Genomic DNA, 23958 nt, shown 5'->3' on the forward strand with positions numbered 1-23958 from the left:
CAGGAGGAGGGTTTCTGGGCTGTAACATCTGTCAAGTAGATTTTTCCCACATGGACAACCCACTTAATCCCATTACCCTGCCTGCTTCCTGAACGTTTCGTATCATTAAATGTAAAATAGTAGCATTTGTATCTCAAATTTATGGCTGAAGGCATAGGGGAGAAGAATTCCCTTATTTATTCTGGATTCATTGTTGTTCACCATCTGACATTACAGGAGTTATTATTCTGCACTTAAGCAATTAAGAAAGGCAGAACATGCATTTATATAGCACCTTTCATAATTTCAGTCTGTAACAAAGCTCTTTACAGGCAATTAAGTACTTACAAAGTGATGTCACTGCAGGAAATAGCACAGCTAATGTGCATGCAAAATGTTCTCACAAAAAAAACGTGATAATGGCCACATAATCTAGTTTAGTTATACAGATTGCTGGCAAAATATTAACCAAGGCATTGGAGACGGATAACTTTCCTTCTCTTTATTGACTCAGTGCCATAGAATCATTTATGTGCAGAGAAGGCGCTTTAATTTAAGATCTCACATCTGAAATATGGTTCCAGCGTCCATAGCTTAGTGTTGCACTGGAATGTTAAATCTTGAGATAGGGCTCAGCAGATGGCAGAGGTAAAGTTTATATGTGTGTGCAAGTGGAGACATGATTATATAATCTATATTTCCACCAACACAATCAACTCTTTAAAGCTCATTTAACATGGGCTCATTATTACATTTGATTAGTTTTATTATTCAGTGCTTTCTTCTCTCAAAAACTAAGTCTTGCCAAAAGAATCTTTAAAGAGTAGCAGCAGGAGAGCTTTTAATTCTAATATCTACTCCTAAAATCTGTCTTTGTGGCAGTACATTTGGTCAACTTAAAGTAAAGTCTTTTATGGCAACTTCCACATTATCAAAGGGCTATTTTTTTCTGATAAGACAATTTGCCAAACCTAGCAAGAAATGATTATGAGTCATAATAGAAATTGAAGGGATAAAAAGCTTTCTCTGTGACAGCTCACACACACTGGGTAGAATGCTTGCAGGCATGTGAATTTGCAGCAGAGGCTGACATAATGGCTGGCATTGGGTACTTTTCACTGTATCTTATTTCAGGAACCGAATCTGCTTCAGAACTCCCCACTGTGCTGACATTGACTCACTTAGCTGTTAGCAAGGCAACTAGTAGAGATATGACAACTGGCCTGTGTTTCTACATTTGGGAGAAGAATAAAAAGAGTGAAAGCTAGTCAAGGGCTCTCAACTTTATTTGTATTTGCAGAATTAAAGAATCCTGTAGTTCAGACTGAGGCCATTTGGCCAATGAGACTGTGCCAGCTCTTTGAAAGAGGTACTTCCACATTCCTTCTCTTTCTACATAGCCATGCAACTAATGTACATATGTGGTGCTGAATAACAAGATTGGCTTCTCCTTTGAGGAACAAAGAGCCCGTGAAAGTCCAGCGTCAAAGATATAGAAAGACTGGATACCAATAGCCAGCAAACAAAAATCTCTGTATACTCCAGCATGTATTCAAGAGGGGTGTGCACAATGCAGGGGGGAAAATATAGGCAGTGTTGCTCTGGCTTTCCTATTAGAATATATTAAATTAAGCTTGCTTTCTTTTTAATGCGTTACAGTGATGCTGAATGCTCCAGTCATCTGCTGTCTATTCTAAGTAACTTTGCTCAAAATGAACTCATTCCAGAAAGGCTGTTGCCATGAGGTTATACGGATAACAACAGATGGTAGTGAGCTTTGTTCAGGGGGATCTGCTCTGAAGTCCTCCACTCAAGCATGCCAGTAGCATTCTTCACATGCCTCAAGTTGAAGTTTCACTGCTGTGCACCCTGTTTCCAAGACAATTTACCCGCATTGAGCTACACCCTGGCCTCTTATTAAAGTACGATACAATTCCCTGGATGACACTTTATAGAAATTCCTTCTATGAGAATTTGAACCTTGCTGTCTCCAATCCCTTGCCAATACTTTGTGAGACTGCTGTTTTGAAAGGGTATTTTTTTGGCTATCAACTGAAAAAATTTATAACTGAATTCCTAAATTCAGAAGAGATATTATCAAGTTAAGTGAAGGATGCTTTTAATGCCCTTATATTTTTAACCTGAGAGTTGGTTTGGCTATACATAGAAGGGGCCAACTTTTGCTGAGAAAAAAGTGAATAAATGACACATGTAATTATAAACATGCAAATTGACCAGCGACATGAGGCAAGGAAGACATCTCATGAAATGAGAACCACTGGGGGTTATTGGTTGTTTAGAACATTCCACCATTAGCTTTGTGAAAATGGCATCTCACACTTAGCTTTCCTATGAGTTTCAGGAGGTTGCTCCATTTGCACAAAAAAATTGTCCATTAAATTCACCACAGAAAACAAATTTGCATAATTAATTGCATAAATTAGGGTGGCACAGTGGCTCAGTAGTTAGCACTGCTGCCTCACAGCGCCAGTGACCCAGGTTCAATTCCACCCTTAGACTACTGTTTGTGTGGAGATTGAACATTCTCCCTGTGTCTGTGTGAGTTTCTTCTGGATATTCCTGTTTCCTCGCACAGTCCAAAGATGTGCACATTAGGTGGATTAGTACTGGGAAATGCAAGGCTACAGGAATAGGGTAGGGGACTGGGTCTGGGTCTGGGTGGGAAGCTCTTTGGAGGGGTCGCTGTGGATTTGATGGGCCGAATGGCCTGCTTTCACACTGTAAGGATTCTATGATTCTAAACCAAGGAATAATGGTTAATGACTGCTAATTAACCTCTCACCTAAAAAGAAATCATTATAAGTGTGAAATTCCATTCCATTAGGTTTGAATTATTCAAGGAGATTTTAAGAATGATAAGATTCAAATTTTTACAGTTTTTCTTTTTTCTTCCTGTTTTAATCCATTGTTTCTTTCCTTATCTTTGTTTCTCCTTTTGAGCCCAATTTGACATTGAACTCACTCACTCTTATTCTTCCTCCTTTCCAACCTTTCCAGTTCATTTCCCAATCTTTTCATTGTGCTGATGAGACTCTTGTGGTGCAGTGGTAGTGTCCCTGCCTCTAGACCAGGACATTTGGGTTCAAGTCCCACTTGCTACAGAGATGTGTCATAATATGTCTGAATAGATTAATTTAAAAAAGTCTAGATTCATTGTCCTTGAATGTTTTGGCTACGAATGGATAAATAAGGTTGGAAAAGGATTCCACAATTAGGTTTAGGAATGATGGAAAGACATTCCTCACCTTGTCTGTCATTTGTGACTTTGGTAAGAACTATTGTAGGAGTAGAAACCTGATGGAGAGATTCCATTGTGAATCTCTGGGGTGAATAAGCAGAGATTTGGGAGATAATATCATGTTCAAGGCCTTTGGAACGCAAACGGGTTGAAGACTGGGCAGTTTTTTGAAAGAAAAGAAGGATGAAGGGGTGATTTTTTTCAGGAGTGATGATGCTGGATTTGAAGTCGAGAGGGAAAACACCCTAACAGGATAAAATGATAACAATAAAAAGTAACCCCAGAATCAGGAAGGGAGCCTGGTCCAACATTCTCTGCAAAATTTGTTGTTGTGCACATCCAATTCTTCAACCTGTGGTACCTTTATATTATTTTGCGTGTCTGCTCATGATCCGTATTTAATACAGAACAAGGTCTCAATGCTACTTTCCAGCCTGCTTCACAGCCACGCACTCACACAAATATCTTAGCAGGACTAGATGGTTAATAGTTCAATGTGGTGAGGTTCAAGAAAGCTGGACCTGGCTCTCATGGGCAAGTTGAACTTGGGGAGGACATTAAGATTGACAGCAGAGAGCTAGAGAAAATGCAAGCTCTGTATGGCGAGGAGGGGGTGCATGCAGGGATTGAGGATGGAAGGACGGTGACAGAGGTAGTTGACAGGATAATCTCAATTTAGGAATAAAGCAGTAAATATACTCCTAGCACTGGTTGTTGGAGGTGAGGCTGGAGGAGGCAGAGGTTTAATAAAATGTGGTGCAGTAGAGAAAAGGTAACAGGGTTTGCTGGAAGAGATAGTAGGAACTGCAGATGCTGAGAATCTGAGATAACAAGGTGTAGAGCTGGATGAACACAGCAGGCCAAGCAGCATCAGAGGAGGAGGAAAGCTGATGTTTTGGGCCTAGACCCATACTGGGCAAATTTGACACAAATTTGACAGTTGAACTGATTGTGTTGTGTGTGTTTCCGGCAGTGGGTAACTAAAACAGTTGTCCATTGTACTCAGTCACATCTGCATTCTTGAAGTGAGTAGCACCGATGGTCATGCCAGGGCAACAGTGAATGATAGCAAGAACTGCTGATGCTGGAGTCAGAGACAACACAATGTGGAGCTGGAGGAACACGGCAGACTAGGCAGCATCAGAGGTGCAAGAAAGTTGATATTTCAGGTTGGGACCTTCTTCAGAAAATGAAGATGGGTCCCAACCCAAAACGTCAACTTTCCTGTTCCTCTGATGCTGCCTGGTCTGCTGTGTTCCTCCAGCTCCACACTGTGTTATCTCTGTCAACAATGAATGATGTTCTTATTGGGGACTAGGACATCAAAGTTGGAGATGTGAGTGTGATAAAACAAATCAGTAGCTGCAGAAATATTATGGTGAAAGGGGATCAAAGATTAGATAATTGGGATTTCAACAAGGTGGCTGTAAATGAATTGACAGGATTTTTCTTCCCAGGGTGATGCACAGAGGAAGGTGAATTTGGAGGGAGATGTGGATGTGAGTGGAGAAAGATGCAAGGTAATGATCAGAAATGGCTTCATCAGAGATTAACACATTAGAAGTAGAAAGACCATGTGAAATGAGAAGGTAAGTGGGGAGGTTGTGAACGAGGGAGAAGAGATGATATGGAGAGAGGGATTAAAGGAGGATAGGAAGGCAGTGAACTCAGTGAAAGTTCACATTTGAGTTGAAATGGATGGTGAAATCACAGCGGATATCCTTTGGGGAATACAGTGGCATGATTGTTTCAACTGAAGCAATTAATTTTTAACTAGTCTAACCCATTTCTCTATTTTGTAAACAGAGACCAGTTTTCCATTGCCATAAATTGTCCCAGGTTAGAAAATGTTCAGAGACTTTTAACGTCTATGGGCCACGCTAGGATTGACATCCACTGTTGTCACAGTCCTGATTGATGTCCAGTGTAGACTGGAGGCCCATGATTCCCACAGCTAAAATTACTTTTATTTACATTTTCTTTCTTGACTTTATTTTCTTCTCTCAATTCAATTTTACTTGCCTTTGCTTTTTCGTATTCTGACAATTTGCATTGCAGATTAAATGGGTGAGGGAGAGTCTAAGTAACAGCAGGCACTTTTTGTTAGTTGCCACCGGAGCAACCTCATAAGAATTCCATCTGTTGATGGCCTAATTAATACTTGGGACTTAACTGGACCTCGGAGACCATCCTTAAAGACAAAGTTGAATTCCCATTTTTAACTGCAAATTGCCAACACTAGTGTACTTGCAATTGTTTGCATTGTTGAAATTATAATAAAGTTATACTGTTGTTCTCTTGCTAAACATTTTGCTTCTGGAAATAATGATTTGTTGAGAAAGTGCTATTTGAATAGGGGGGACAGCATTAACTATAAAGCAGTAAACATAGTCACATAGGACATCAAAAAACAAACCTGGATAGTTTAAATGACCTCAATATAATAACAACATTCTTAAAATTACTCAAAATTAAGACTGAATGCAATACAAAGAAATGATGTCTTGTACTATTTTCATTCTGTTTCTGTGTTTATGACTTCTGAAATTGTAGGCCCTGGAAAGAGTCTCAAGAGAGCGTAACTCAAACCATTTCATCTGATTGAGTCCATACACTGAAACATTAGATTAAAAACTAAAATAACTGTGTGTATGTCCACTTAAATCACAAAGTCTTCCATGCTGAATGGTGGACAGTGTTTTTTGCTGGATTAAAATGGGGCATTAATCCACCAGGTCAACTGATCACAGATTTTTTTTTGTCGGGGGAGTGGGGAGCGAATTGTGAAACTGTATTAACCTTAAGTACAGAATATTGCTACACATTTATCAACTTCTGGTTAAGCCTCAGCAGGATTAATGAGTCTGATTAATGCACCACACTTAAAAGAAGGATATCAAGGATGTGGAAAGGCTGCAGAGGACATTTATTAAAATGATATCAAGGATTAGAGGTTTCACTTTGTGTTGAGACCAGGAAAGTTAGCAAGCAGGAACTATTTGCACTGGCAGAAGGGTTGAAAAACAAAGAATACAGATTTAAGTCAAAAGCAAAACAGGTGCAGCCGATGCGGTGGGCAGAATTGGTGGAGGGGTGGATGAGACAATTATTTTGTTTAGAGAGTCGCTATGATCTGGAATGTGCTGAGACAGCGGTGGCAGTAGATTCAAAGGAGAATTGGATAATCACCTGATTGCAAGATGATAGTGAATAAGAACTGGAATAGGCCATGTAAACCTGCACCATCTGTTAACAAGATCACAACTGCCACTCTATTTCAACTTGCCACCTTCCCAAACTACCCCATATTGCTACAGTCCCAATTGTTGACTGGAAAATTCCATTGGGTGTCTGCACCGTGGCCCTGGTGGGTCCTTTTAGATATAGAATTGGTTCCTCGCACTTGCAGATGAGTAGCAGTCACCAACCCCACCCTACCCCTCCCCAGCCCATAACCAGATTCTTCAAAGTGATCAAGGTGGGAACATGCCAACAAACTGACAAGTTGGCAGCAGTGGAGGAGTGTAGACTCACCTGCCTTCGTTCTTGCCACTACAGCTCTTCCAAAATCCAGGCCAAAACTACAGGTTCCTTAACCGGGGAAACATTCTCTCAGTTTCTAACCTACCAGGACTCTGAAGACTGTTATACACTGCATTTCAACTAGATCAACTCTCATTCACCTAAATTCCAGGGAATACAGGGTAACTCAAATCAGCCTTATGTTTGGAAGGAACGTAGTGAACTTCTGTTGCACTCTCTGTAGCGTAAGTACATCTTTCCTTGGTATTGGAGCCCAGACCCATGTGTGCAGTTTCTGCTGTGGCCTCGTCAATATCCTGAATAATTGTCATAGTATTTATTTATTCCTATATGTCTACCACTTTGCAACAAAAGCTAAATGATCATGAGCCTTCCAAATTGCTTACATTCTGATATGTTACATTTCTGTGATTCATATCCAAGGTTCATCTTGATGCAGACATTTCCCAATCTCACACCATATGAAAAATGTTTTTTTAAATTTTTCATATAAAATGGGCAACTTCACACCTTGCCACATTGTGTTCCATCTGTCATATTCTTCCCACTCACCGAACTTGTCCATATCTCTTTACAAATTCTTAGTGTGCACCAAAATTCAATCTAAAAGATAACATTTGCATGGCTTTGGGGATAATGCAAGAAACTGGGACTAATTTGATAGCTCTTCCAAAGAGCCAGTAGATGCTTAATGGTCCAAATGACCTCATTCTGTGCTACACAATTCTAACACTAAGTACAGTATTAAAAGGTTCCCGACCATCAGAAGAGTTTCAAACTGTTCCTGCCATAATGTGTGAACAAGATATTTTGTTTTTGCTGTAGTTGTGGCCTGAAGAATTTGTTACTTTCTGGCCTTTTGGGCAAAGTACATCGAAAGCCTTGCTAAGCATAGTATGAAACATCCGAGGAATCACTCCAGGCTGTTCTCATGTACTGAGTAACAGGATGGTTAGTGCTTTCAATAGATCTATATGTGATTGCCTGCACTTTCCTTCCATCTACAAGTAATGACTCAGTGGCAGAGGAAATAGTAAACAAATCAACTTATAATAAAAAAAAGACTTTACTTTCAGAGAACTCGAATAGTTTCTTGTGAATAAGGCTGACCAAAGGGAAAGCAATTTCCATAAATATATGAAAAGTTGGAGAGTACACGCAAGATAAAACATAAAGCAACCTGGCTAAATCTAATTCTAAACAGTGAACTAGTCAGCGCTGGTCTTTGCATCAATGCTCCTCCTGTGTATTTGTTGCAGAAAACAAAAAAAAAATGCAGTTGAGCACATACCTCAGGCATGGCACACAAATCAGCAAGTAAATGCAGGGAGATGTACGTCTTCCATGTAGACCAGTACCACAGGCTTCCCAGCAATAATTAACCAACAAAGGAGTTTAAGAGCCTGCATTAATACTACGTTTCAACATGAGAATGACTTCCCTAAAGCAAGCAAGACTCAAGTGATCTCAACGAGGGCACCTTGCAGAAGGAAGTGTCCAACAGACAAATAGAAAGGTGGCTCAAATTACTTTCCTCCTGCAAACCAATCAAAACCAACTTAACCTGAAACTATGAAGTCAGCGTGCTCTGATATACTGACTGCCAGTTTCTGTGTGAAACAAAATAACACCTGACACCCAGGGAATTTAGCAAAACACCCACGCACTGCCAAAATAAAGTAATTACTGTAATGATTTCAGGCTGTTTAAGGAAAAGGTTTAATCTAAATCACTTCTTAAGACTTGGTAAAAACACCAGAGCTTTCTTTGAGCTTTCTTTCCACTGCAGTAAGACTCCACCCCTTCCACACATGAACCTATAAGCACTACCTGTTCCTCTCTTTGCTGGCATGTGTAACTAAGGGAGGTGCAGTGGGAGTCATTTCATGTTCTCCACAGAAACGCAAGGAATGTTCACCAATTAACGTAGACATGACACGAGAACATTTCTGAAGCTGAAATTAGCAGTTGTATCTTATGACCAACAGTCACGTCTCTGCTCAAATAATTTCTTTTCAGTCACTGCCTTTCTCTAGTTAGAAACAAAATCACACACCTAACAGGCGTACAAACTGTACTTCACGTATCATAAACTATACTTTGAATATAACAATGTGGAATACATTACCTGAAAGGGTGGTAGACGCAGATTGAATATTTATTTGATATTTATTTGGAAGAAGTGGAGTTGCAGAGCTATGCAGAAATTGCAGGGATGTAGCACCAAAAGGATAGCTTTTTCAAAGGGCCAACGCAGCACAAAGGGCCAAATAGCCTTGTTCTGTGTGAACTGATTCTATTCCAATTGCCACTCAGTATGTTATATACTTCAACATCACTGGAGAGCAGAAAAGCAAGGCATATGACGAGATGAATTTAAATTACTTTATTAAATAAAAGACAGCTGAGGCTTTGGCGGTAAGTCACTGTAATCTGTGGCAGGGTTCCCAGGTTGGCAATGGTGTAAAACAGCCTTGGGCCCACCTCTCAAATGCCATCCAATGATCCCTATTAGACAGCCACGTCTAGGGAGATTGGGTGTGATCAAGTTTGGGCCTGGCTAGAATGCCTCTCAGAATCAAAGATTCTCATGACCTGAAATGCTGAGGCCTACAGAAGGTCATTGACTGTTTGAACAGAGGACAAGATGACCAGTGAAAATGCAAACCTGTTTCATCCACCATTTTCAAAAGAGACATCTATTTTTTAATCAGAGAAAATTAAACTTCATTTATTTACTAGAATGCAGCACTTAGTTGCGGAAACTCTTGCAGTGAAGTTTGATTTTTAGGATAGCTAATCAACCAATCTATGCACCAAGAACCATTTCCCCATCAATCAATGATGTGAAATCTTCATTCACTCCAAAAGGAAATCTCTCATCTCTGAGTTGCTGGGCCATAGGAAACTTGCACAGCTTCACAATAATTCAATGGAAACTGAGAGAAAAAGCCCCACACTCAATGGATAAAAAATAATACTAAGAACAATGTAGGGAAACAAATACAACTTTGGCTGAAATCATCCAAATAGAAACTGAGCTGCTTCCTTATTATGGATACAGATGATGAATGGGTTTGCAAGCAGGGACTTGGTAATTAGTTTGTCTAAGCATCTCTCAAAAATAATCCATTGTGTTCTGCTGAGGCATCGTCAAGATTAATCACTTCAGAAGAGTGAGAAAAGTCCTACTGCTTATACAGATACCATGCAAGTTAGGACCCTGTCTTATTTCATTTTAAGAACCATTACATAAATATCCTTCCCTAAGACATTTTAATCCTTTGCTCAAAGTAAGTCAAAATCTTTTGAAAATCCTACATAAAGACTTAGCAAGGGGATTTTAAAATACATTCTCATTAATGGTGAAAAGAAAGCGTATGTCCAATTTGCCCCAGACCATGATGTTGCCAATGAAAAAAGAACAAAGAACAGTACAGCACAGGAACAGGCCCTTTGGCCCTCCACGCCTGTGCTGACACATTTTGCCCTTCCATTCTAAAAGTGTCTTCACTTACAGGATCCATATCCCTCTATTCCCTTCTTATTTATGTATTTGTCCGGGTGCTTCTTGAATGCTGCCATTGTGGCTGCTTCCACCAACTCCTCCGGCAGCACATTCCAGGCACTCACCACCCTTTGTGTGAAAAACTTGCCTCGCATGTCTCTTTTAAACTTCCCACCTCGCACCTTGAAACTGTGTCTCCTAGTAATTGACCCCTCCAACCTGGGAAAAAAGCCTCATACTTTCCACTCTATCTATGCCATTCACAATCTTATAAACCTCTTTTAGGTCACCCCTGAACCTCTTGCATTCTGGTGAAAACAAACCCAGTCTGTCAAACATTTCTTCATAGCTAAAATGCCAGGCAACATCTTGGTAAATCTGTTCTGTACCCTTTCCAAAGCATCCTGGTCGTATGGTGACCAGAATGAAATCAATATTATCTAAACTGGCTTCACAAGGAGCCATATAAATATTTTAAATAATGCAAAAAAAAGATAACGTTGCCCACACATTCAAGCATTGGCTATTCAACAATTGAAAAAAATATGTTATCTACTTATTGTTAATATTGACTTTGTATGAAGACTGTATCTGATGCGTAAACAATATAACCTTTGCTCAAGTATTATAAATACGATAGTATCAAAAACAGCTATTGCAAAAGACAAACAAATGTAAGCACTATGGATGCTGGAGATCTGAAGTAAAAACATGCTTGAGAAACTCAGCAGTTCTGGCAGCATCTACTGAGTTTTGAAGAGGAGTGACATTAGACTTGAAAAGTTAGCTTTGTTTCTCTCTTCTCAAATACTAACAGGCCAGTTGAGTTTCTCCAATACTTTCTCTGCAATAGACAGTCTTTTGGGATTGGATGAATCTTAACACCTGCCTTCAAAAGACAGTGTACAATGCAGACAGAACATGGTATTCCCCAGGAAGTAATATACTTTGTGAAAACTTCAAATGCAAGCAAAGAGTTTCATTCAATTAAATCGAACCCTTAGCTACTGATTATGCAATTCCATCTTCAATCCATCCATATGTTGTGTGTTGAGGACACTGAATATTACATGAACGCCACACAGCAAAGTTACATCCCATACTCCTGACTGCCTGCCTGCAACTGTGAAGGGGAAAATCAAGCTTGTATACCAAGTTCAATCATATGTATTTCAATTGGAGTAATTTAATTAATCTTTTAATTGGCGTATTAGGAGGGACTTGTAATAACTTAATTTCACTAGTCATCATGTTATATCTCTCTTCCATATCATTAATTAATTGTAAACAACTAACCATTTGGGCCCCTTTTTAATAATGGATTTGGCTAAATATTTTGAGTGCATGAGTATACATGAAGTTAATTTTTCCTTCTATATTTTAACCATAATGGCATATGGCACAATCCTTTAGTTACTGGACCAGGAAAATCTCCTGCTGGGTACAGGCAAGCCACTATATCACAATGAGCACAAAAACATTTTTTTCTACCTCCTCTCAACTCCCATTTGTAAAGTCATCAGCAGATTTCATTGTCAGCAACAATCTGAGAGCAATTACATCAGGGTTTCTTGGAACAATCTGTCTATTCATTGCTACCTGGGCCCTTTGAGAAAGCACCTCTGCTTTCATCAGGTGTTTCCTGCTATTGAATGGGATTCCTGTGTCAAAACTTGCTTCCTGATCTGGGAGTGAAATTGAAGAACGCCTTCTCTCGTCAGAGTCTGTCAGCTTTACTTCCATCAAAGGACGCAACTAGAATATTTCTAGCGTTAAATAGCAGGTACAGAAGGATGTAGTAATTGCACAGGTCATTATCTAGATTTTATCTTTCAGTTGAATCCCAAAAGAAGGACCAGGTGTGAGCAAGGTCCTTGTGTTGTAGATGCAAAATTCATTCATAAGCTACCTATTTTGTAACACAAAAGAAAAAGAAATGTGAAAATAATGTAGGAAGCTAGATATCTGAAATTAAAATAAAAACTGCTGGAAATATTCAGCACGTCACTGAGCAAGACAATTCGTAGATTCTGAGCAGTTTGAGCAGAGTTTCCCTACAAGTATGAAATAATGCCTATCTATAACAAGCAATCACAATACAACTGGGCAGAGTCAACACAGTCTTATGGTAAGGAAATTATGTTTGACAAGTCTATTCATTTTTGAGGGTGTAACTAATAAGGTAGATAAAGGGGAATCCGTTGATGTAGTCTATTTGGATTTTCAGAAGACATTCTAAAAGTGCTGAGAAGGAGATGGTTACACAAAATAACAAGGAATTGGAGTTAATAAAAGGATGGATGATGTATTGGTTTAACAAACAGAACTCAAAATAGATATAAACAGCTCATTTTGGCAACAGCAGGATGTAAGGACTAGGCTGTCACAAAGATCATTGTGTGGGCCTTCGCCATTTATAATTTATATCTATGGTTTAGGTGAACAGACTGAGTGTATTTAAGTTTGCTGATGATAAGTTAGGTGGGAAAGTAGGCATTGGGTTGAATGCAAAGAGGCTATAAGACTGATTAAATGATGAGTTAAGTGAGTGGGTGAATGAAGTACAAAACTACGGAGGGAGAAATGATTCAAAGACTGAGAGACTAGGAAATGTTGGTTTGCAGAAAGTAAACATTGGAAATGCAGAAAGTAAACATGCAGGAATAGTAGGCAGTGATGAACACAAATACTATTTTAGCATTTACTGTAAGAATGCTGCAGTATAAAAGCAAGGAAACCTTGGTGAACTTTTATAGGGCTGGGTTGAGACTACACTTAGACTACTCATATAGTACTCAATTAGACTCCTTACCAAAAGAATGATACTTTACCTACAGGGAGTGCAACAAAAAAATTCCAGATTAATTCATGGATTGAGAAGGCTGTTCTAGGAGATATTGGGAAGACTGGGTTTATATTCTCAGGATTTTAGAAAAATTCATTATAAGGACTCATTAAACATGCTTCTCAGAGCCTTTGACATGCTAGATGTCCAGAGGTTGTTGCAGAATCTAAAACTTGGAGTAGCCATTTCAGATTTAGAGAAGTCGAAATGGTTTTCATTCAGAGAGTAGTGGATCCTAAGAATCGACTTGCCTAGAATGCTGTGGATGCTATGGTAATGAGTATATCTAAGACTTTGACAAATAGAATTTGGGAACAAAGAAAATCAAATGATATAAGAGATGGTGGGAAAGTGATGCTGATGTTATTCCAATACTTATCTCTGAATAACTATTACAAAATATAGTTTAACTGTTTGTTATCATATTGCTATTTGTGGGAGTTTGCTGGATGCAAATTGACTGCTGCATTATTGAAGTTACTGTGGTGACTACTCATTAAAAGTACGTCATCAGCTGTAAAACATATTGAAACCGGAGGACTAAACAGGTGTGCCACAAATTTAAGTTGTTTTTAAAAAATATATATTTTATAAAAACCTCTTATTATTTCTAAATGACCACTGTGTAGCTGATTTGAAGATTAAAAATGCACTGTATTTTTTCACGTTCCATTTTTTTTCAAAGCATATAGTTTCAAAGAGGAACATGAATGTGGCAGCATATTCATCTCCCATGTAAATAACCTTCCCTGTCTATCTTAGGAGGTATTTTTATCATTTCGGATCTCTATAGTTTTTTTTAATGTTCAAACCACAGAATTATGTCATCAATATTTGTGTCAATTTTTACTTCCTTAATACCACACAACTTTGTCTTGTCTCAGTTCATCGGCTGCTGAAGTTCTCATTTAGGCCTTTGGTAAACATAGACTTGACTGTTTCAATGCACTCCTGGATGTTCTCCCACATTCTACCCTCTGCAAACTTTAGGTCCATATCCTAGACTGCAACTAACCCTGTTCACTATTCCCTTATGTTCACTGATTAACATTGGCTCCTGGTCAAGCAATGTCGTGATTTAAAAATTTTTATTTTTATTTCCAATCCTTCAATGGCTTCACTCTCCCTTTTGTCTATCTAATTTCCTTCAGTCTCACCCCCTCCAAGAAATGCACATTCATCTCTTTCTGGTTTCCAAACATTGTTCATTTTAATCAACCCACCATTAGTGGCTGAGTCTTCAGTTATCTCTTCCATAAACTCTGATATGCCCTCCTCAACATCTCCACCTCCCTACTGTTACCTCCTGAAAACATATGTCTTTGAGCAAATTTTCAGTCATCTGTCCTATCTTCTTGTGTGGCTTGGTGTCATTTTTCTACATTAAAGGCACCACATAATTTTTTTTTACTTACTGCCATGTTGGAAACTCAGACAAGCCTTTGAGCAGGAGGTGGAGCGTCCAAGCACTTCAAAAAAGGCAGAGATAGATAGAGGGACAGAATTGCAGGGAGTGCAAGAGAAAGAAAAGAGCATGCACTGAAGGTACATCATTTTTCAGTGTACTTTCTGTTGGTCACCTCAATAGTTACCTTGGTGGAATCTTGGCTAAACTGTGTGGCATGCCTGTACTGTTAGATATGGTACATGATAACTCAGAACATGGAAACTAGGGAAAACATAAATTACTTTAGAAAAAACCCAGCAAATTATAATACATAAGCAAAACACACATATATGTGTAAGTTTGCCATATTTGATGATTGGAAGGACTTTATAGTTAGGAACATTTTTAATAGTTTTGTTACTCTGGGAGTTAGTGAAAATGGATCCAATACAAGTTATTTCTATGACATGATTATAAGTCAATACACTCTTCCTAGCATTGCATTCAATGACATACTCCATTAAAACAAAGATTTATGTAAAAGGAAGAAACAATATGCTACGTACGTGATATGTGTGAGGCGGTGTCATTAGGTTTTCCAAAAGTACAGCAGGATATAAGATTGCATTTTATCAGCATTTTTATTTACATAAATGAGACAGGTTACTTTTTTTTAGTTTTATATCAGGTAATATAATGTACAAGCATCTGCCCAATGATTGAATTTGGTACGCACACATACCAAGAAAATTAAATTCTCATGTCAATAAACTTGACACGGAAACCAAACATGACTGAGATTTGTCTTATATTTCATCAGAGTAATCATTTTGTATGATGACAATATAATTTCACCAAGGTGAACGTTGCATCAAATTTCACGAGCCATCCATTCTCATGCAAATCATTAAGACAATTCCTGAACACTGACTGCTGGGCATGAACAGAATAGTTCCTTCCATGTGAGATTTATGTTCTTCCAGCACAAACAGTCTATTTTCTCCCTCATTACTCTGCATGTGAACCACCAATCTGGTGTCCTGTTCAACATTCCTCTGTAATGATAATTAGAGACTGCAATTGGCAGCTTAGGAACAGCCAGAGGTGACTTTAACTCATTTATGCCTAATTTTTTTAAAAAGAGGTCTATTTTCTCCTCATGTATTCTGATATTTTTGATTACTGCTGGGGTGTGGTACCTACACATCAGATCTCCTCCAGCATCTTGCTAAAGTGACAGTCTTCATGTTACTTCAGCTATCTAATGTCAAAAAGCTCAGCAGCCAGTCTTGCCTGCATCAAAATTCCACCAGTCAATATCTTCAATGGAGGACAGTCACTTAATTAAAATCAAAAGCATTTGACATGGACAATTCTACTCATCCCCACAGCCAAAGAGCTTTGAGGCTATTAAGTTGCTTCCAACATGTTTGTTAGTATGAAGAGCTAAGATTGGACAGTGCAGTTATTTTACATCCTTACAATGAGACTGCTGATGTTTCACACATGCTTTAACAATTGTCCATGACTCTGCTGAAACTTTAAGGAAAACTGCAGACTCTGTATTAGACTGTGACACAATAAACAATGCATCATCATTCTTTTCCGCAGCCAGAGAAAGGGCTTATTTAAGTCAAATTGATAACTTTATATACCCTAAAGAAAAGCAGCTTTTGCTTTCATTGGGTTCATAAGAACTCTGCTTGCAGTTCCGCTAGCTTTACTTATACTGAACAGTACAACTTTTTCTTATATAAACTTTCATTAGCACTATGTTTGAATTCAGCTGTAGCACATTGAAACAGTTTGTTCTTAGCACAGTTCCTTCAGGATTAATCCATTCATGAAAGATCAATGCTGGAGGTAGTTATTTCTAAATTTAAAAACTACAGGGTCATAATAGTTTAAGTTAGTAAGCCATAAAGACACAGGAGCAGAAGAAGAGCATTCAACCCTATGAGTCTGTTCTATCATTCAATGAGATTGTGGTTGATCTGATAATCGTCAACTCTACATTTCTGCCTTTTTGCCATAATGCTTGATTCCCTTGCTGATTAAAAATCTGTTTATCTCAGCCTTGAATACCTGAAGATCAAACATTGAAAGCCTTCTGTGGTAAAGAATCCCACCGACTTATTACCTCCTCAGAAAATAAATTCTTCCTCATCTCTGCCTGAAATGTGTGACCCATTATTCTGAGATTATGCTCACTGGTCCTAGACTCTCCCATAAGGGGAAACAATGTTTGTGCATCTACCCTGTCAAGCCTCTAAGAGCCTTGTGTGTTTCATTATGGTCATCTCTCATGGTCCTATTTTCTAATGAGTACTGGACTAACCTCCTCAACCTGTCCTCATAATACAGTCTCTCCATAACTGATATCAGCCAAGCAAACACTCTCGGGACTATCTCCAATGCCAGTATATCTTTACTTAGATAAGGGGTCCAAAACTGTTCATAGTATTCCAGCTATGGTCTGACTAGTGCCTGGTATAGCTTTAACAATACCTTCCTACTTATACTCCATTCCCTTTGAAGTAAAGACTAACATTGCATTTGCCTCCCTATTACCCACTGAACTTAGATGCTGGCTTTTTGTGATTCACGGACGAGGACTCCCAAATCCTTCTGTTCTGTATCATCCATCTTTCACCATTTAAATAATTTTCAGCTCCTCTATTCTTCCCACCACAGTGCATAACCTCACATTTCCCCATATTATATTCCATCTGCCAAATTTCTGCCCACTTGTGTAACCCTCTGCAGACTCTATCATCCTCACCACTTGCCTTCTCTCCTATTTTTGTGTCATCCACAAACTTGGCTATAGTACCTTCACTTTCCTCATCCAAGTCATCCATAGATATTCAAAATAAACATAGCCCCAGTGCTACTCTTTGTGGCACACCACGAGTTATAGGTTGCAATCCTGAAATTGCCTCTTTAATGCAGGTGTCTGTCTTTTATTAGTGACCAATTCTTTATCATGCTAATATAATACCTTAATCACATGGGCTCCTATCTTATTAAGTAAATGTGGTATCTTGTTAAAGTGCCTTCTGAAAATCCAAATACATTACATCCAAAGCTTCTCTTTTATCTATCCCATTTGTTACTTTCTCAAAGAATTCTAGCATATTAATTAATTGGTCTGTACGTTTAGACATCAGGAAAGATGCTTTGGTTCTTCCCATTGCAATCATTTCGTTTTACAAGGACTTTGCCTCTGCTATGACAGAAAGTATACTCAATAAACAATCACTCTGAAATTTAGGCTTGGTTCAGTGGGGGCACTTTCACCTCTGAGCTGGAAGAATGAAGGTTCAAACTCTACTTTGGATATTCAAATACATAAAAGTGAGTAAATATTGAAAGTAAATGTTATAAAACTAATTTCACAAATGAACATGTCCCGTTAGCAAACACTATTAAAAGTATTTCTGTAAGTCATTCAGGAAACAATCTAAGTGAAATTACTGCTTCATTGTACATGCCTCAAATGAGAAACAGTTCCATTTTAAATCAATTTTGTGTTTTTGGAACCATTGTAATAGGTGGCAAAGATTACTTCCTCAAAGGCCAGTATACTGAAACAGTGGCTGAAATCCAGCTATGTCAATCTGTCCACTAACATTGTCTGTCTGTAATGTGGATGAACAGTTGCTTTTTGCCAAATGACCAGGACACTGACAGCATGATGCAAGCATCAAACTATCTTCTGGAATTTCTGTACTCAATTAAAATCACAAAACCTTATATGCGACACAATTATTGGATTGTTCTTTCTGATGCGAAAGGGAGCACTCTGAACCCTTGGTAAGTCAACTACAATTTTATTCATAATTTCATTGTACAGAATATGACTGACACATGATTTCGATACTGCTGGCTCCTTGAGTCAGTAGTTTATGAATGCAAGGGGAAAACAGAGACCAAATCTGTTCTAGTACATATTGGACAGCACCAGAGAAACTGCTCTGGAAAAGGGCTGTTGAAGACACAGCAGGTTAACTGTCATCATTGGGAATTGGTTTCCAACAATCTCAAGATGGTGAAGGAAACAAATACAAATGCAGAGCATATCAGAATCTTGTCATTAATGAAATGGGCTGAATCTTATGTTTTCTTTTGAATAAATCTGGACGGCGTTGCATTTTTGGAGGCTTTTTTGCGATGAGACCAAGTGCATTCACTCACAGTATCTGACCACTACCTCAGTAACTACCTACCACCCCACAGCATCCCTTAAAACTCATTCCAGCCCCATCTTACTACCCGCCATTCTCAGAACAACTCACCACTCAGCGATATCTGGCAAAAGGCCAGCACTTCTTTTAGGCACTCCATCGAACGAGCACAGGCATTCTGAGGTTGCCCTGCTTGGACAAGGACATGTGCAGAAAATGTCAGAGAAGGGCAAGATAGCACCGTGATTCCCCAACTGGGACCTGGAGTTCGAGATCGAGGGGGTGCTGCAAAAGAAAGCAGTCCTCTTCTCAGAGGACCGATAGAGGAGGTTGTTCCACCGGAACCTGGCAGCCTATCCAAGGTCGCCATCCAGATCAGTGCACTCTCCAGGCTGTGAAGGATTGGTCAGTCAGACCAGAATAGGTATCACGTTCTTCTCTCTGATACTTCACACTCACTGCCTCTCTGCTACTGCACTCACCTCTCACCAAGGCTCATGCTCTGCCACACTCAATATTGCATTCAACATCTTCCCTTGCCAATCTCAAATACGCTGTCCCCATCCACTTGCCACCCATCCACGAGGAACTCCACATGCCCTGCTCCTGCCTACTGACTCCCTTGGAACACCTCACCACCTTTTTGCCACCTGCACTACCACCATGTCACCCACTTTCACTCATTCAATTCCTCCCTTTCCCTCATTACAGGAGACGAGAGCCCATAACTGGGCAGATAGAAAATGTATAGGTGACGGTTACCCTGGTCCTTCACAGGGGAAGATGGGACAACTTCTGTGAAGATGCTGAGACCTCCATGTCCTGCCAACCAAATAAATACCACTCTTCATTCCACTGCAACTCTCACAGTAACACCACAGTCAGTGTCTTTCATTGCACATCACTTCTAACCACTGGCCACAACACCTTCTCTCATTTTCATAGAATCCCTACAGTGTGGAAACAGGCCCTTTGGCCCAACAAGTCCACACTGACCCTCAGAGCATCCCACCCAGACCCACCCCCTGTTGCCCATCTAATCTACACATCCCTGAATGCTACGGGCAATTTAGCATGGCTAATCCACCTAGCCTGCACATCTTTGGACTGTGGGAGGAAACCCACTCAGACACGGGGAGAATGTGCAAACTCCACACAGACCGTCACCCGAGGGTGGAATCGAACCCGGGTCGCTGGCGCTGAGAGGCAGCAGTGCTAACCACTGAGGCACCGTGCCGCCCCGACCTTACAGATCTTGGTCTTGCAGATACAGCTAGCATGTCTACTACCTCTGCAGGGAAATGCCCCAATCTGCCAGAAGCCCTTGACCTTTGAGGATGAGGATATTGTTATCTCAGAGGAAGCATCAACAAGGTTGCCTCCTGCACCCCCGCCAAACCAGCTTAGATACTGACACCTCAGTGTGAACGTTAGCCACAGGGAGTGTGGGAGTGCAAACTGCTGAACACCTCACTCTGCTGCTGGCTGAGGGAGAAACAGCCCTGGCTGCTGATACTCAGAGGCTGTGGAGGAACCAGCTACCAGCTCAGCCTCAGGCAGGACGGGGCCCTGTGATGTCAACAGCCAGAGTCTTCATCCACATGCACAGGGAGAAACAAGAGCGGCAGACAGCTATGTGCCTCCCACTCCAATCAGTGTCCTTGCAGCAGCATTTCAATGCTAGTTATTGGTGTGCCTTACAATGCAATTCTGTCCTTCTCAAGCAGCCTGCAAGTGATGGTGGGAGAGGTGCCAGGATGGTCACAAGTGTTGGCGAACATTAGATGCCAATGTCTGTGGATAAAAGGCGCCTCCAGCCCGTGCCCATAAAACATGCCCTGAGATGCTGTTTGGTGGTACCCAACATGGAGGTCCTTTGGAGCATGTATGAGCTCAATTCGCAAGGTTCCTGCTCTTATTTCCATGCTGTTTTCTCTTGGTATCTAGCATGTTTGGCACTTTTGGGAGGATAGAAAGCTGAATACTAACAAAGTGTGTTGGGTCATCAATAAGGCTTTTGCCCAGCCATTACCTCCCCTCAAGTGGTAACTTGCCCCACTGCTTGTCAGAAGGATAAAAGATGCAGCAAGATGCTCCCAATGTTAACATTGGTCTCATCGCACATCTCATCCAATTCTGCCACAATTGTCACCTTAGCCCGTGTTGCTCAGACCCCTTTAAAATTCTACTTTAAGATGTTTAAGGCACATTGCTGTTGTGTTCAAGCAGCTGCAACGCTGCATTAGTCCTTCCTGCAGCATCCAATATTGCCAACTGCCTTTCTAAAAATGACCATTCCATTTATAATCTCTTTCTTTACACTTTAATCTTATAGTACAGATGGATATTTGCCATCACAAAAACAAATCTTAATACATTATTTCAAATTATTGAAAAATGCAACGAAACAGTTCTAACTTGTGAAGCAGGTTTAGGGGCATGCAGGGTAAGAAATTGCAGAAATTTGGTTGTGATCCTAATGTGATCTCATCACCCCACCCTCCCACCACCACTACCCTATTTTCTCCTGGTGATGGGCTGTGAATGCAGTGGAGAATCCCTCTAGCCTAAGCAAGACAACAGTCAGGAGTGATTCTGCACATGGATTCTCTCATGGGAATAGTCACAAGCTGTGTCTGCAACCCACCAGGTCAGACTAGGCCACCGTCCAGCAGGAAGAACATTCACTCTGAAACCAGCAAGCTTGGAAGGTTTCACTCAGTTAAACTGAAGAGGTACAGACCAGGAAAAAGGCTGCTGTTTATAGCAATCCTTCTGTCAGGAATAGCTGTTGCTACGCGAGAGCTAATTGCAAAGTCATTCACCTGCCCTGCACTTCAACCACCTTCAGCTGCACTGCCCAGTTGCCAATCTTGTCTTGAGAGCAGTTTATGTAGCACTACTGTCCACATCTGTTGAGAGAGGAGAGCAGAACGTCTATCACTGTCAACTTGTCCAGCAACACAAAGCAGCAACACAAGCAGCGCTACCAGCTGCCTTCTTCTCAACCACGTTCTGTTTCGCAAATCGGATGCACTCTAGAATCTAAATGGAAGGAGTTGAGACCCACAAAATAAGGTCCACAGTTAGAGGATGCACTCTCTAAATATGCCTAAGCATCAGTGCCTCATGAGGTTGAGGCTAGTTGCTGTGAATATCTGCAGCTTCCTGGAATAAGACTTCTTCCCTGTGCATTAGATGAACACACATTGCCTGTCACCAACAAGGCATCTGCCATGACGACCCACAGCACCCTCACTACCTGTCCCATCCAACGTCTCTACCTTTCACCAAGTTATTCAGTATCTGCTCCTGCAGGGAAAACAAGTGGATGTGATCCGAGGTCGAGGCGGGTGACAGGGAGATCAGTGCTGGTAATATTTAGTGTGCAGAAAATGGAAGGGCACCATTTCTCAAATGGAATGATAGCTGAGAGAGTACAGAAAGATGAGGGGTGAGTGTGAGTGTCTATCGCTCTGGTGGGGATGAGCGCTGCCTGGAACAGAGAAATAACTGCAGCTGAAAGGTGTGTTGTTTTGAGGAGAACTGTGCAGGAGAATACTGAGGGAAGTCAGAGTAATGGGATTGACACCAAACGTCATGGGCTCAGAAAGTCATGGGAATGGGGCAAATCATCTGGACAGTTTTCAATTAACAAATGATTACTGTTACTTTCAGCGCTCTATCTTTAGGCTGTCCCTCCAAATGAATATTTTGCTTAATTTTTTCACTTACTATATTTTTGTGTCAGGCTCTCTTTATAAGCCATATTAAGGTAGTAGAACTAATTGGAACATGCAAACCAGCTTTCAACAACCAGACAAAATTCAATTGAAGGCCATAGAGGTAGAAACTGGACACTAATTACAGCATCAATCCAAACAACTAACATAAAATACTCAAGATTTTGAAACTAATCTTCAGAATACTTTTGGAATGAAGTTCTTTCCATTGATTTTACTAAAAACAGTTTCAAGTACAAAGCAGGATTTCCTGTGTTATGCCTGTTTGTATATCTTTTCTGTAAAATTATCAACAGGAAGAATTTTGTCTACTTAAAAGTCTCCTTATTGCTTTATTCCCCTGTGCATAAAGATAAATTAACATCTTTCCATTCAAAACAACAAAAGACAGTTAACAGAGCAAGTGTTTACACTTTCTCATCTTGATCCACATCTTCCCAGCATAACAGCGACCACTTTGTAATGTCATCGTTTTAAGTGAAATCTTTTGAGACATTTGAGAGTTGTGTTCAAAAAATTCAAGTTTTTCTTGTGTTTAGGTTCATCTTGCAAATACTGTGAAAGATGCGTGTCACCAGGAACTAATATCAGAAGGTTAGATTATTTCAAAAATGCATCAAAATGATCCAATTGACTGTACTGTACCAGGGAAGTAAATTTAATTAATCAACCTTTCCAAGATATTCTTCAAAATTCTGGAAATGAAATTATTACACGATAATAATGTCTTCATGAATATTTTAAACTTAGATAACGTTTTATCGCAGTCAACTTGCAATTGTCAGTCATCGACAAAGCAAGTTAACTGATGACAATGAGAACAATATAGTAAAATTGGCTTTAACAGCTATCTTTTCTGCTCAATTAACTCCAGTACAAGTTACACAGTTCACTGGATGGGATGTTATAATAGTGATCACTGTTAGATGTGTTTGCGAAAACCGCTGATAAAAGACGACAGTTGGGGCAGAAGCAATTCCAATGAATGCTGGGCTTTGTTGCATTGATGCAAGTTCCTCTCAAAATCTGGCACAGTATGCGTTAAAAAATTTGAGGACTGAAATACATGGATGAAATCCACAAACAACTGATGTAAAAAAAGGTGGCATTTTGCTGAGTAGTGATTTTTTCAAGCCATTCTGTTCTCTACTCTTGATTGTGTACTGCCTTTGTTCAGAACAAATCAGGCAGGATGAAAATCAAACTTGAAGTAAGAATGGGCAAATTCCTTCACTGAATGTCCTTCCACCCTTTAAGACATCTGCTACCAACAGACTGCTCCCAAATAAGCCAACTTCAATCCACCCCACATACGATCTGCTGATTTAAACAATTTGATGGCATTCCTAATGTATGATGCACAACTTCCATGTGTTTTGCGCACTTCAGTCAATGGGATCTTTCAGCTCCTTGCAAAATTTTGCTAGTGAAGGCTGCTGAAATCTGTAGACATGATCTTAGGTCGAGAAAATGGTCATCCAGCATCAAAAATAAATAAAGAAATAGT

General features: G+C 39.9%; 1 protein-coding gene across 3 annotated transcripts in view; it reads right to left on the reverse strand.

Annotated features, from left to right (window-relative positions):
• Window positions 1-23958, reverse strand: part of shroom3 (shroom family member 3) — a 400329-nt gene that overhangs the window by 166472 nt on the left and 209899 nt on the right. Inside the window, exon 1 of one of the 3 annotated variants that reach the window (XM_048592686.1) lies at window positions 8073-8251. The exons of the other annotated variants lie outside the window; for them this stretch is intronic. The gene's annotated coding sequence lies outside the window, so the exon portion shown is untranslated. Of the gene's footprint in view, window positions 1-8072; window positions 8252-23958 lie in introns of those variants that run through there. 3 annotated transcript variants of the gene reach the window in all.

The sequence above is a fragment of the Rhincodon typus genome, chromosome 1, assembly GCF_021869965.1.
Source record: "Rhincodon typus isolate 14 chromosome 1, sRhiTyp1.1, whole genome shotgun sequence".
In the NCBI taxonomy this organism is placed as follows: domain Eukaryota; kingdom Metazoa; phylum Chordata; class Chondrichthyes; order Orectolobiformes; family Rhincodontidae; genus Rhincodon; species Rhincodon typus.